We start from the raw sequence: 15,165 nt of genomic DNA on the forward strand, positions 1-15,165 counted from the left end.
AAGTTCTACTTCCATCAATCGTACCCACGGCCATTTCCTGCTATACTCTCGTCTGGCATCTGCCATCTCGGCTGATCTGTAGGTTGTGCCCTTCTGCGATTATTTCATAAATAAATTATGCAAATACCTAGTACAGACACTACATATTGGTAGATGAAAGTCATCTACGTATTCATGTGTTGACGAATTTCTTGAATGCTTTGGATATGATGTAACATCCGCTCAACTGAAATTTTCCGCTGCTGCGAATCGATAAATGTGTGTAACGGATGTGTAAGTTCAGGGTTGAGGGTGGCATTAAGGTGCCCTAAATTCTGGATGTGTAACACCCTTAATGGTCCTTCTCGTCAATGCAGTGAATTCCACGTTAGTGTAATGACAGTCATACAAGTGAGTGTACACCTCAGCTGGTTGTAGGTGCCGAAATTAAGTTCGAACCCTAGTCTATAACTAAGGTATCAGGCACTCCAATCTTCAGCGTCCAATTGTTAATAAATACTTGTGCTATAGTACTGGCCTTTTGGTCTGGAATTGCTATCATTACTAGATACCATGAGAAACATTGATGATCGTAAGCACATACGTATTCTTTACAGGTGGACTGGCTATGGTTAGCAAATGTCTAGAACTAGCATTTAAAATGACTTCTACGCCTCTGGTAACCTCTGTGAAGGGAATTTCTGGTGCAAAGCATTCACTCTCTTAGCACATGGTACACAGTCTTTGACATATTTCACCACGCCACGCTTCCTGTTCATCACCAAAACCATTTCGCAATACGCCTATCTGTTGATCGTAGGTCGCCACGATCTGAAATAACATGCTCAGGAGCCTGTTGTAACACTTTCTTTTGGAATTGTGAACCGAATATCCTCATGCATGAGAAAGTGCAGTTTGACTTAAAAGCCTAACATTCTTTACTATCTGCCTGTGCTTGCTGCTATTCCAATATAATCTCGTCCAGAGTACTCAGCATCGCTATTTTGCGAATTAATTATCTGCATTTGTGTGGACAACCTCGTAATCACACTCCCTGAACCTGAGAAGCCAGCGTGGCAAACGAGTAGATGAGTCTCTTAGACCAAACAACCATTTCAGTGACTCATGATCAGCCTAAACTTAAAATCTTCTACCAGACATGAAACACCAAAAATGTACAATACCGCATATGACCTTTAACACTTCGGTTATTGAGTGGTAACGTTACGCATTATTTAACTGCCCCTGTCCATCAAGCATTTGACAAAAAATACATCCGACTGACCATTACGAGCATCGTAAGAGACAATGAACCATTTTCTAAACCCTGAGATAACCAATACGGTATCGGAACTCATTGCCTCCTACAGTTTCTCTGATGCTACCTGATTCTCCTCCTTCCACTGAACTACATATTTGTTTCCATACAATAAATCTGGTCTTATCCGAACTATGTAATGCATCACTAACTCAGCTATGGAGCTGTTTCACTGCTGACATCATATGAAAAAAATAGGTGATTTATTCTAGAATATTATCTCACCTCAGCAATGAAAATATCCTCAGAAAATCACAGTTAGGGTTTCAAAATAGGTGCACTATTGAGAAAGCCATTTACATGTTAACTCGCCAAGTTATACAATGATTAAATTATGAAGTAGCATCGGTTGGTATTTCCTGCAACCTACTTAAGGCCTCTGACAGTATGAATTACAATATTCTCCTAGATAAATAGAAATGTTGTGAGACTGATTTTACAGCCAACCAATGGATAATGTCATATCTAACCAAGTAAATGCAGAAGGTTGTACTTAATAATTCAATAATTATAGTCCAGGGACATGAATCCCCAAGGATCAGACTTGGGTCTGCTATTGTTCCCCACATATGTAGACGATCCTTGGTCTAATATACAATAAACAGAATTCGTTCTGGTTGCAGACGACACCGGGACTAAAATCAGTCCAACCATACATACAGAAACAGAACAAATGGTAAACAATATTTTTAAAAGTGTCATTGACTGGTATTCGGCGAGTGTTCTCGCACTCAATATTAAAAAGACACGAATGTTTTCAAAAGTATCGTTGACTGGTTTCCTGCGAATGATCTCACCCTCCACTTTAAAAAGACACAACATACTGAGTTCTGCGTATCAAGAGGTACTACACCAATGATAACGGTAATACACAGTAAGGAAATAATGAATAGGGTGAAAACTTCAAAATGCTTTTATGTGCATAGTGATGGGAATGTAAACTGGAAAAAGAACATTTTGGAACTCCCTAAAAAGGTTAATTCAGACACTTCTGCATTTATAAATGTTGCAGACCTCGGGGAGAGACAAATCAGTAACTCCTCGTATTTTCCGTGTTTTCATTCAATAACGTCATACGGAATAACGTTCTGTGGCAAGTCATCTTTAAAATAGAAACTCTTCATTGCTCAAAAAACGTGCTGTAAGAATAATATGTGATTCTCACCCATGATCACCTTAAGACATCTGTTTAAGGGGTTGAGCATTGTGACTCCTTTTACACAACTTATTTATTCGCTCCTGAAGAGTTTTGTAAATATTTCACTACACTTCAAAAGGAACAACGATGTACGTAACTACACTCCTGGAAATGGAAAAAAGAACACATTGACACCGGTGTGTCAGACCCACCATACTTGCTCCGGACACTGCGAGAGGGCTGTACAAGCAATGATCACACGCACGGCACAGCGGACACACCGGGAACCGCGGTGTTGGCCGTCGAATGGCGCTAGCTGCTCAGCATTTGTGCACCGCCGCCGTCAGTGTCAGCCAGTTTGCCGTGGCATACGGAGCTCCATCGCAGTCTTTAACACTGGTAGCATGCCGCGACAGCGTGGACGTGAACCGTATGTGCAGTTGCCGGACTTTCAGCGAGGGCGTATAGTGGGCATGCGGGAGGCCGGGTGGACGTACCGCCCAATTGCTCAACACGTGGGGCGTGAGGTCTCCACAGTACATCGATGTTGTCGCCAGTGGTCGGCGGAAGGTGCACGTGCCCGTCGACCTGGGACCGGACCGCAGCGACGCACGGATGCACGCCAAGACCATAGGATCCTACGCAGTGCCGTAGGGGACCGCACCGCCACTTCCCAGCAAATTAGGGACACTGTTGCTCCTGGGGTATCGGCGAGGACCATTCGCAACCGTCTCCATGAAGCTGGGCTACGGTCTCGCACACCGTTAGGCCGTCTTCCGCTCACGCCCCAACATCGTGTAGCCCGCCTCCAGTGGTGTCGCGACAGGCGTGAATGGAGGGACGAATGGAGACGTGTCGTCTCCAGCGATGAGAGTTGCTTCTGCCTTGGTGCCAATGATGGTCGTATGCGTGTTTGGCGCCGTGCAGGTGAGCGCCACAATCAGGACTGCGTACGACCGAGGCACACAGGGCCAACACCCGGCATCATGGTGTGGGGAGCGATCTCCTACACTGGCCGTACACCACTGGTGATCGTCGAGGGGACACTGAATAGTGCACGGTACATCCAAACCGTCATCGAACCCATCGTTCTACCATTCCTAGACCGGCAAGGGAACTTGCTGTTCCAACAGGACAATGCACGTCCGCATGTATCCCGTGCCACCCAACGTGCTCTAGAAGGTGTAAGTCAACTACCCTGGCCAGCAAGATCTCCGGATCTGTCCCCCATTGAGCATGTTTGGGACTGGATGAAGCGTCGTCTCACGCGGTCTGCACGTCCAGCACGAACGCTGGTCCAACTGAGGCGCCAGGTGGAAATGGCATGGCAAGCCGTTCCACAGGACTACATCCAGCATCTCTACGATCGTCTCCATGGGAGAATAGCAGCCTGCATTGCTGCGAAAGGTGGATATACACTTTACTAGTGCCGACATTGTGCATGCTCTGTTGCCTGTGTCTATGTGCCTGTGGTTCTGTCAGTGTGATCATGTGATGTATCTGACCCCAGGAATGTGTCAATAAAGTTTCCCCTTCCTGGGACAATGAATTCACGGTGTTCTTATTTCAATTTCCAGGAGTGTACAATGTCAGAAGGAAAAATGATATTCATTATTGCCTGTTAAGGTTGCCGTTAGCACAAGAAGTGGGGCAGGATGTTGCAATAAAAGTTTTTCATCACTTGCCTAGCAATACAAAATGTCTGACAGAAAGCAAAGTAAAATTCGAAAACAAATTAAAAAGGTTTCTTGTTGGCACTTTCTTCTTTTCTGTACGAAAATTTCTACTGTAACTTGTAAAAGATGATGGGTAGGCATTACTAACTAACATATTTATATTTTAGGAAAAGCATAAAGTTATAAATGTTTAGCATATAGCCCTGTTTACGATGTGTACGTAAAGTAACTCATTCCACATTGCGATTTATTGTACAAACTCACCCGTGAACATGAAACTAACTAACTAACAAATCCTTTCACGAAATCCATTACGAATTTACGGTAGTAGTTGAACAAACAGTCGAACGACTGCATCTGTTCGGCCGTCCACGGTGCTGGAAAATTTTGAATTGCTTCTGTAAAAGGAAGATCAGTCAGTATAATACGCTCACTAATTATGTGTCCCAGATTCTTAACTGGAGTTTGAGCAAAACGGTACTTGCCCATGCACGGCGTCCGACGTGCTGACTGTAGCCTATCAAAAAAACTCTTTGTTGAACGGTTGAATAGACAACTGAGTCATCAAAATGGATCATATACCCTTTAGGCTTTAACCCTCTTAAAACTCCGTCTGATTATCGTTGGAAAGTAGCTGGTGAATTTTTTAGACCCAATGGCATCCCCATATATTGATGTCAACAGGGAGCGGTAAATGCTGTCTTTGGCCAATGTTCAAGAGCTACTTTTAATTGATTGTAACCGGTCTTGAGGTCCCCAACAATAAAGTAACGACATTCACCCAAATTATCCTCGGAAAATTCCGTAATATTAAGGATATGATAAGCATCTATAATCACAGAAAGACATGTGTTTCCTCTTCCCATCCAATGATTTCTTAGGGATAGTTACAATATTTGTTCTTGATCCCATCTCGTAGTGGCTGTTCAATGATCTCTTCTGTTAATGGTTTTAAGTGCCCCGTTGTACGATATTGTTCACTATAAACTTGAGTTCCACCCCATAACTGCATATACGGCTCAGTTACTAGTGTTACTGTGACACCTCATCTGTATAAAACAAGTCGCTAAACTTCAATAATACATTTTCCATGCTTGTACGATTACTGTCCTACATGTGACACAGTTCATCGCTTAATGCTTGCTTACGGCTTCTACCGAAACTCCACCTATCGATGCCTTTTTCTATCACTATGCCTTCTGACAGATTAGCTTCAGATCTGTCAAAGTTAGCTGTACTAACAGGAACCAAATATTTAAATTAACATTACTCAGTGTGCTATGCTTCTGCTAACAAAACAACTTGACACATCAAACTGTCTATTACTTGAGCTCAACCACATACAACGTCCCACAAGGTAAATCAGTACTCACTGTAACCCGCGCTTTCATTCCCTTACCTGCGAATATTTTATCCTGCTGATCAATCTTTAACGAACTCGACTGCAGTTTAGCTGCTATCACCCTCATGACACGTAAGCCTTCCGACGTCGCCTCGTTTGGAACTGTATTACCTAAGTGAAACAAAGTTTCAGTGAGCTCAAGAGCTTTTCCAAAGCTCACCCAAACATCCATATACACTTTAAACTTAGTTTCCGTAATGGTAAACTCACGTACCGTCATACCCAACAACTCAACATTTCTGTCATCAACCCCATGTACCTTACATCGTTGTGGTCCCGCCTACCCCTGTTTACCAGGTTCAGACTGATAACGTGTGCCCTCGTGTCTACAAGAAACCTCTGTTCCATATCACCCACTAAGCATCTTTCCGCCTGTGCACTATTGTAGAGTTACGATCTATCAGGACTGCCTTCCGATGGTCAAAGTTTTCCCGATTCTGTTTAGCGGCGGTTTACCATAATGATGCTTCCTGTTCTTCCTCTGCCATCATTCAGATACTCGGTAGCCCACTTCCCCCCATGAGTAACGCTCTAGTTGCTTCCACTATTTCGCCGGCCATTGTGGCCGAGCGTTTATAGCGGTTCCAGTCCGGAACCGCGCTGCTGCTACGGTCGGAGGTTTGAATCCTCCGTCGGGCATGGACGTGTGTGATGTCCTTAGGTTACTTAGGTTTAAGTAGTTCTAAGTATAGTGGACTGATGACCTCAGATTTTAAGTCCCATAGTGGTTAGAGCCATTTGTACCATTTTTCCGCTATTTCCGTGTATGGTCCTTTCGCCCATACCTGTTGCACCTCACCTCAGAAGGGGAAAAAGCAGTGATCTACCCATTGCTTCATGACAAAATATATTTCCTCAAATTGCGCCACAGTCCTAAGAGCTCCAGCCTCCTGCGATAACAATTTGTTGGCCTCTCCTTTGTGGAACGCACATATGTTGAGCATTAACTTCACAAATCCTGCTTGAAAATATTTCCACTGACTTATCACAGTTGAAAATAAAAGTATTGAGCTCCTCGCGAAAATTTCCTATGGTATTTTGTTTTTGCTAACACTGGCGTAGTCCAGCAGCCAACTGCTGAAACGACTGTGCTTTACTTTGGATCTCATGGTATACCACATACGAATGGCCTCCCATGTTAAACGCAAATTCAGTCACACAAAGTATTTCTTTGTCTGATTGACCCCTCAGTGCTGCAGTAGCTGTAACATCATTAATCCTAGCAATACCAAGTGTGAGGGGACGAAGTGGAGTGGCACATTATGCCCACCTTTTGAAAATATTGATATCTACTCAGGTACATTATATTTTAAAATTTTTTAAGAAAATATTTATTGTATTTAATTCTCTTCCAGATTCTATGATTGTTTTACGTTTTTTCGTTTAAGCGTAGTTGGAAAATTTAAGTTTAAAGGAGGTGGTCATAAGGTCTCCCCCGCTTGGTAGCAGATCTGACTTCCCATAACGATCGTCTTACTCCACAAATAATAGCATTACGTGTCCTCAGAACACATGGACATTGTATTTCTCTGGGTTGACAGCAACTATTATCTCAACAGTGATTCATTTCCCTTCGGTTCTTTATTGTTTCCGGTTGGGTGGCAGTTAGTCCAGTGTTAGATAAAGCTGTGATTGAAACTGTATTGACAGTCACATACTGAAGGAGAAATATCACAGATTTTGGAAGAATCTACAGATTCTCAAATTGAATTTGCCGCGTGGTCTGGGGCACTCTGGGGCACTTTGCCCCGGTCCGTGCGGTATGTCCGAAAGAACAGATACCATCTTAGTATATATACAGTTAAGTCTCAGTGACCACTTGACCATCTTCTTCCTCTGTGCAGATGCACAAACAGTGCCCGAACTCTTACGGGAATCGGCAACGCGCCACGAGTAATGAGTATAATGGGTGGGGGTACTACGAATGTAGTGATGGACAATACTTTGAGAAGGTGGGTTTCTCGGGAGGCGAGTCCGAGATAAATCCCTGCAGTCGCAATATCCTATGTGTCCTCGGTGGCTCAGATGGATAGAGCGTCTGCCATGTAAGCAGGAAATCTCGGGTTCGAGTCCTGGTCAGGGCACAAATTTTCATCTGTCCCTGGTGACGTATGTCAACGCCTGTAAGTAGCTAAGGATTTTCATTTCATTGTAGTTTCATTCTAACTAGCTGCGTGGTCATCGATAGTCTGTAAGAACAGGTAACATATTAGTATGAAGACAATTTTTTGTTTTGCCGTGGAAAGGTATTTGTCTCTCAGCAGTCTGATACGTTGTTATTTGAAGTGTGGTAGGCGAAGGACGTATTTGGTAGTGCTGTGTTGACTTTCGATTACATCTATTGGATGAAGAAAGTTGTACTGTGAAGGACAGCAAAGATTAATAACAGGTATATATTGAAAAGTGAAAGGAATATACATTATGAGTAATGATATATATGAAGGGCTTATTTCAATAGTGGTACAAGTCCACTTTGCTCATTTTGAGATACGGAGTCCTAAAGTCAAACGAGCATTGAAAAATCTGCAGTTGAGATACCAGAAATATTTAAGCATATGACTTCATGCTAGAGATGAACCTTTCTTTCTGTTTGTTTGGATCATTAATTTCAGAAGCATTATAAGTAGAAAAGTGTAGGTAATGGACTTGAAATAAGCCCTTCTTATTGCATGAATCAGGCATATATATATATATATATATATATATATATATATATATATTCCCTCTCCCTCTCTCTCTCTCTCTCTATATATATATATATATATATATATATATATATATATATATATATAAGGTCCGGCAGAAAAACCTCCCCTTTAAGGAAAGCTAATAAAAACAAAACCAAATAAGGTAGAACAATTTTATTTATACTAAATAAAAGTACATATTATGCCATTTTAGAAAATACTCTTATGGTCTTACTTTTTAAATAAAACATCCCTTAAATGGCTTCCTGCACTGTCGACACACTGATTGAGTCTTTCCCTGAAGTTATTCATTACTCTTTGAGTCATTTCAGGTGGAATAGCTTCAACCTCTTGTGTAATTGCTTCTTTCAGGGCTCGTAAAGATTGTGGACGTTGTTCATAAACTTTTGCTTTTAAATAGCCCCAAAGAAAGAAATCGCAGGGCGTTAAGTCCGGCGATCGTGGGGGCCAGCCAATGTCTCCACGCAACGAGATCACATGTCCAGGAAACATTTCCTTCACCAATGCCAGTGACTGCCGCGCTGTGTGGACTGTAGCACCATCTTGCTGGAACCACACGTTCTCTATTTCACCAAAAAGCTCCCTTAGTTGCGTTTGGAGAAAGTCGCGGAGCATGGCACAATAGCGTTCACTGTTGACGGTTAAATTCCTGTCATTTTCTTCGAAAAAGTAAGGACCGCTCACTCCGGAATTGTAAACAGCACACCATACTGTTACTTTAGGGCTATGAAGTGGTCGTTGATGAAGTTCTTGGGGATTGTGTTCACACCAGTACCTGCAATTTTGGCTGTTCACTGTTCCGGAAAGGTGAAAGTGTGCTTCATCAGAAAAAAATCACAATATCGTTGGGACGAATGTTCCGAAGAAGGTCTTGGCACAAACTTACACGGGCACCACAGTCTCGTTCACTCAGTTCCTGCGTAGTTACAATTTTGTAAGGATGCATTTTAAGATCTCGATGCAAGATTCTTCTCACACTTCGATCAGATATCCGTAATGCTGCCGCATGCTTTTTAGCGGATCGTCGAGGAGATTGTTGAACTGAAGCTCTAACTGCATCAACATTTCTGGGGCCTGTTGCAGTCCGTGGTCGTCTAGGTGGTTTCCTTTTTAATGCGGAACCTGTCTCACGAAAGTTAGCAACCCAAGAATAAATTGTTTTCTTATCGGTAACAGGGTCCCGTCGTCCGAGCGCAAAGCGAACGCGAAAAGCACGTTGAGTATTAATAGGCGATTCGCCATTTTGAATAAAATCTTCCACTACGAAGGCACGATGTTCACCAGACCACGCAATGGCGTACACTGAAAACGGCACGTAGGCAGCTACTTAACGACGCGCCCTCCACCACTCTGCTCCTTCTACTGTCCGCTGCACGTTACTTTGTAATCGGGGAGTTTTTTATGCCGGACCCTATATATATATATATATATATATATATATATATATATATATATATATATATATATATCCTTTGAACAGGTGAGAGTGACTGTGAAATTAGATAAGTCACAATTCGGCAAAAAGAAATAAGATTCCTGGAACTCATTGTATCCGCAGATGAAATCCAACCTGACCTATACAATTATATATATATATTCCCTAAGCTCTGTGCATGTGCAAGTTAACTAGCTGATTATATATATATATATATATATATATATATATATATATATATATATATATATATATATAATCAGCTAGTTAACTTGCACATGCACAGAGCTTAGGGAATGACCACCACACTTGCCTGATTCACGCACTAAGATTTCAACTGATTAAGCTGTTAGAGTTTCTTAGAAGTTATTTTAACTTTGTACCCTTTTAAAACCATTGTTCACATTGCACCATGTGGTATGCAACAGTTTGATTATAGTTTGGAAATTTTACTTAGGAATCTAGCTTAACTGCTACCTGCTTGCTGTTTTCTGTTGTGCTTTCTAGAATTCAGCATCAGTGTTGTGAAGATGCGAGGTAAGTGGAAATTTTGATTAAGTGCATATAAGTGTCTTATTTCGGATGGGCATTTGATTTAAAGAGAAGTTGTATGAAAGGTCAGAATATGAGTTTAAGGTGGATAACAGTTCTTCAAACGTAGATTCCTACTATGTACTGGGAGGTAAAGTAGGGCTAAATTTCACTAAAAAAATGTAGTGGGGATGTTTTTCATTAATTCTGATTGCTAACCAGCTGCAAAATGTCTATCAGTCGCTGCAACGACATGAATCCCTTGTCAGAGTAGGAGAAAGGTACAGGCAAACCTGCTGTGGGTCCCTGGACACTCAGGAATTAATGGCAAGGAACAAGCTAGTAGAATGTCCAGTACAGGCACAATGTCTCGATTTATTGGACCGGAACCTGTCATAACGTAAGGTGACAGTACCACCAAAACTACGGAACACCAACAGGAGGTAGAACGTTTTTCAAACTACGAGCCAAAATCAAAAACACGGCAAGTCAATGTTGTCAAACCTTTGAAAAGGAGTTCTATACTAATGAACTTGAACAGAAAACAGATCAAACTCGTCGTAGAACTTATGGCTGGACATGGAACTTCATAAAACATCTTCATCTGATGGATACAGAGCAAAAAGCCGCTACGTGTGGGCTATGTGATGAGGAAGATGAAACTGCACCGCATCTAATCTTCCAATGCGAAACTCTGGCGGCCAAAAGAAACAGAATAGTCGAGTCTTTAGAGCCAAAAGGAGACATGTCCAATAAGGGCATAGTAAAGAGTCTTCTACTTCTTAAAGGTAACGGTTTGCTTTACTAGAAATACTGGGATCGAAATACCAGAATAAAGTCAGTTTCCGTGGGTGCAGCAGTGGGCTAAGACCTTGTTGTTTTTATCTCTCTGCATAAGAAATATCAAATTGAAGGGTCTCCACATGAGCCTCTTCATCATTTTGCTTAACATTTAACTTAACGTACCCACCTCTGTCAACTTAATTCTGGGCGCAAACTGCAAACTGCTTAAAAAAGACTGAGGAGCTGAGTCTGTTTGTAGTGCATATAAGGTATATTATTTTTATTTCACTTCACATTTTACAATGTTTACGGTAATTATCGGAGCCCCACACCAATATTCAATACATTTATGTGTACTATGTCTGCACATATATCCTTCCCTGCTCTCACCTGAATCAATCAAGAGCATGAATGAGAGTGTACAAGATAAATTTAAATGAACAGTTACCAGTTCAGAAGACTTCCGTTTAGCTAAATATATCGTCAGCTGCTTGTATTATATGTCTGAACAGTATAATTCCTGCAGACTTACGATCAGACATAGCACTCTATGTGGATAACCTTCTCGTGGCAGTGAGGTCATAGGCTGTCCACAACGAAGTGGTGCATCGGTTATTGGAAGCCTTTGAACAGGTGAGAGTGACTGTGAAATTAGACAAGTCACAATTCGGCAGAAAAGAAATAAGATTCCTGGAACTCATTGTATCCGCAGATGAAATCCAACCTGACCTGTACAATAATTGTGCGATTGCGGAATGCGCAACTCCAACCAATAAAAAACAATTACACGGTTTTCTCAGACTATTTAATTTCTACCAGCGCTTTGTGAATCGAAACTTGGTAGCAGTGCGGTCTTAGGCGCCTTGCCACGTTTCGCATGGCACCCCATAGGAGGTTCGAGTCCTCCCTCGGGTATGGGTGTGTGATGTGCTTAGCGTAAGTTAGTTTAAGTTAGATTAAGTATTTTGTAGGCCTAGGGGCCGATGACCTCAGCAGTTTGGTCCCTTTGAAACTTACCACAAACTTCCAAAAAAAAGATATCTAACTTTACCTACAGACCACGTCTTCGTGCCCTGACAGGAAAAAATACTCCATGGATCTGGGACTAGCAGGCAGAAGACGAATTCACGAACGTAAAGAGGCATTAGTCAAGGCACCGATTCCTGCGCACCCCGACCTGTAGCAACACTTCTGTGTCATGTATGACAGTCCACTCTCTGGTTTGGGCGTCATTCTGTTCCAATCAGAGGACATCACCGATCCATCCTTTTCGAAAATGGTTTCTTTCGCAAACCGGGTGCTCACTCCCTGTGAAAGAAATTACAGTCTCACGCAATTTTTGGCACTCGAAATTGTATGGGGTTTATCAGATTCTAATATTACTTTATTGGTCGAACGACAAGGGTATTTATCGACCACCGAGCTCTGCAATTTTTAAAGACAGCTAAGCCATCCCACAAGAGACTGGCGCGGTGGGCACTGTACCTCTAAGAATTCCGATTTCATGTGGCGTACATTCCCATAGATAAAAACATCATTGCAGACGCCTTCTCTTGTGTACCTGTAGGATTAGTACGTGCAGAAAATGGTGGTGATGGAGACAATAACTTCAGCTTCTTATATCTAGAAGGCGAAGCTGGGGAAAATGCTGTTACAACCTGCCTCAGGAACAATGCACACAAGCAGGACAGAGATGCGGTATTCATAGATGATAAAAAAAATGGGACTATCGCGACAATGCGTCGATTCGTCATTTCTACTTAGTTAGCGACGGCATTCACTTTAAAATTCCTGGTCCAGACGACACACGGTGACAACTCGCAAGTCGTGATGTACTCATGGACAAATTAGTACCGAGCATACACTTTATTTATGGGATTTTCAGCGCAAAGAAAGCGCTTCAAGAAACTCCATGAGACGTCTTACTTTAACGAAATGCCAACCGAGCTGTAACCTAGTGGCACGCTAGATGAGGGGATTTGTAAGACTTACTGTCACAGAAATCACAAAACCTGGAACACGCATCTTAAATCGTTTCAGGACATACTCAGCAAACTTCCACCCACGTCGATCATGCTACCCTCGGTCTCGATACTGAAACACAAGCCGAGTTGGTGACACTTCGCTCTCAGCTTCAGGCTGTGATGGCTTCGGTTACACATCTTGAGGCTGCAGCGGGTGGGCACCACTGTTATGGGAAGGCAGTGGGGATCCAACGGACGTCCAGCGCGTCAGAGTCCTCCTAGCTGTCCTCACTGGTTGCCAGCCCAGTTACTTCTGGCACTAAGGTTGACCCCTCACCTGTGGTCGAGTGGGAGGTCGCCCCAGGGCGAAGCAGGCGGCGAAACACTTCCCAGGCGGCCGCACTAACGCCTCCCCGGTTTGTATGACAAACAGGTTCCAGTTTCTGTCTGTGGCTGACACTCTCGCTGAGCCAGATGCTGTCGCCTGTCCTGTTCCAGAGAAAACCACTCAGCATGCAATATCTGGGAAATCACAGAGGATGGAATTATTGGTAGTTGGGAGCTCCAACGCTAGGCGCATTATGGGGCCCATTGGGGACTTGGCTGACAAGAAGGGTAAAAAATCCAATGTGCACTCCCTGTGCATACCGGGTGGAACCTTTCCAGATGTGGAAAGGGTGCTCCCAGACGCCATGAGAGGGCACAGAGCGCAGCCAACTGCAGGTAGTTGCTCATGTCGGTACCAATATTGTGTGTCACTTCGCATCAGAAGAGATCCTCTCTGGTTTCCATCGGCTAACAGAAGTGGTAAAGGCTGCCAGTCTTGCTTGCAAAATGAAAGCAGAGTTGACCATTTGTAGCATAGTCTACAGGAGTGATTGCGGACCTCCGGTACAGAGCCGAGTGGAGGGTCTGAATCAGAGGCTCAGACGGTTCTGCAGCGGCCTAGGCTACAGATTCCTCGACTTGCGCCAAAGGGTGGTTGGGTTTCGAGTTCCGCTGAATAGGTCAGGTGTCCACTATACACAGGAGATGGCTACACGGGTAGCAGGGGCTGTGTGGCGTGGACTGGGCGGTTTTTTAGGTTAGAGGGTGTAGGGATAACAGAAGAAGGGCTTCAGTGACAAAAGGAGCAAGCTGAACACAGGAAGAACGTAAATAAAGGAACCACTGGTACAACAGTTGTAAATTGTCGTAGCTGTGTTGGGAAAGTACCAGAGCTCCAAGCGCTAATAGAAAGCACTGATGCTCAAATCGTTATAGGCACTGAAAGCTTTCTAAAGCCGGACAAGAGCTCAGCCGAAATTTTTGCGAAGAACGGTGTTCCGAAAGGATAGGCTAAATACGGTTGGCGGTTAGCGTGTTTGTTGCTGTCAGAAGTAGTTTAACTTGTCGCGAAATTGAAGTAGATACTTCCTCTGAGTTAGTATGTGCAGAGGTCATTGTAGGCAACCGGAATAAAATAATAATTGGATCCTTTTACCGACCTCCCAATTCAGATGATACAGTTGCTGAAAGGTTCAAAGAAAACTTGAGTTTGATTTGAAACACGTACCCAACTCATACGATAATAGTTGGTGGTGATTTTAATTTACCCTCGATATGTTGGCGGAAATACATGTTTAATTCCGGAGGTATGCATAATATATCATCCGAAATTGTGCTAAACGCATTCTCTGAAAATTATTTCGAGCAGTTTGTTTATGAGCCCACTCGAATAGTAAATGATTGTGAAAACACACTTTATCTCTTAGCAACAAATAATCCTGAGTTAATAACGAGCATCAAAACCGATTGAGGGATTAGTGAACACAGGGTTGTCGTAGCGAGATTGAATATTGTAATCCCCAAATCCCCGAAAAATAAGCAAAACATATACCTTATCAAAAAAGCAGATTAAAATTCACTTGACGCCTTCCTGAGAGACAATCTCCACTCATTCCAAATGAATAATATAACTGTAGACCAGATGTGCCTTGAATTCAGAGAAATAGTTTCGGCAGCAATTGAGAGATTTAGACCAAATAAATTAACAAACGACGGAACTGATCCTCTTTGGTACACAAAACGTGAGAGAACACTGTTGCAGAAACAACGAAACAAGCAAACCAAATTTTAACAGAGGCAAAATCACCAAGATTGGCGATCTTTTACAGAAGCTCGAAATTTAGCGCAGACTTCAATGCGAGATGCCTATAATAGTTTCCACAACGAAACGTTGTCTCAAAACC

Source organism: Schistocerca nitens, chromosome 7 (genome assembly GCF_023898315.1).
Source record: "Schistocerca nitens isolate TAMUIC-IGC-003100 chromosome 7, iqSchNite1.1, whole genome shotgun sequence".
NCBI classification, from domain to species: domain Eukaryota; kingdom Metazoa; phylum Arthropoda; class Insecta; order Orthoptera; family Acrididae; genus Schistocerca; species Schistocerca nitens.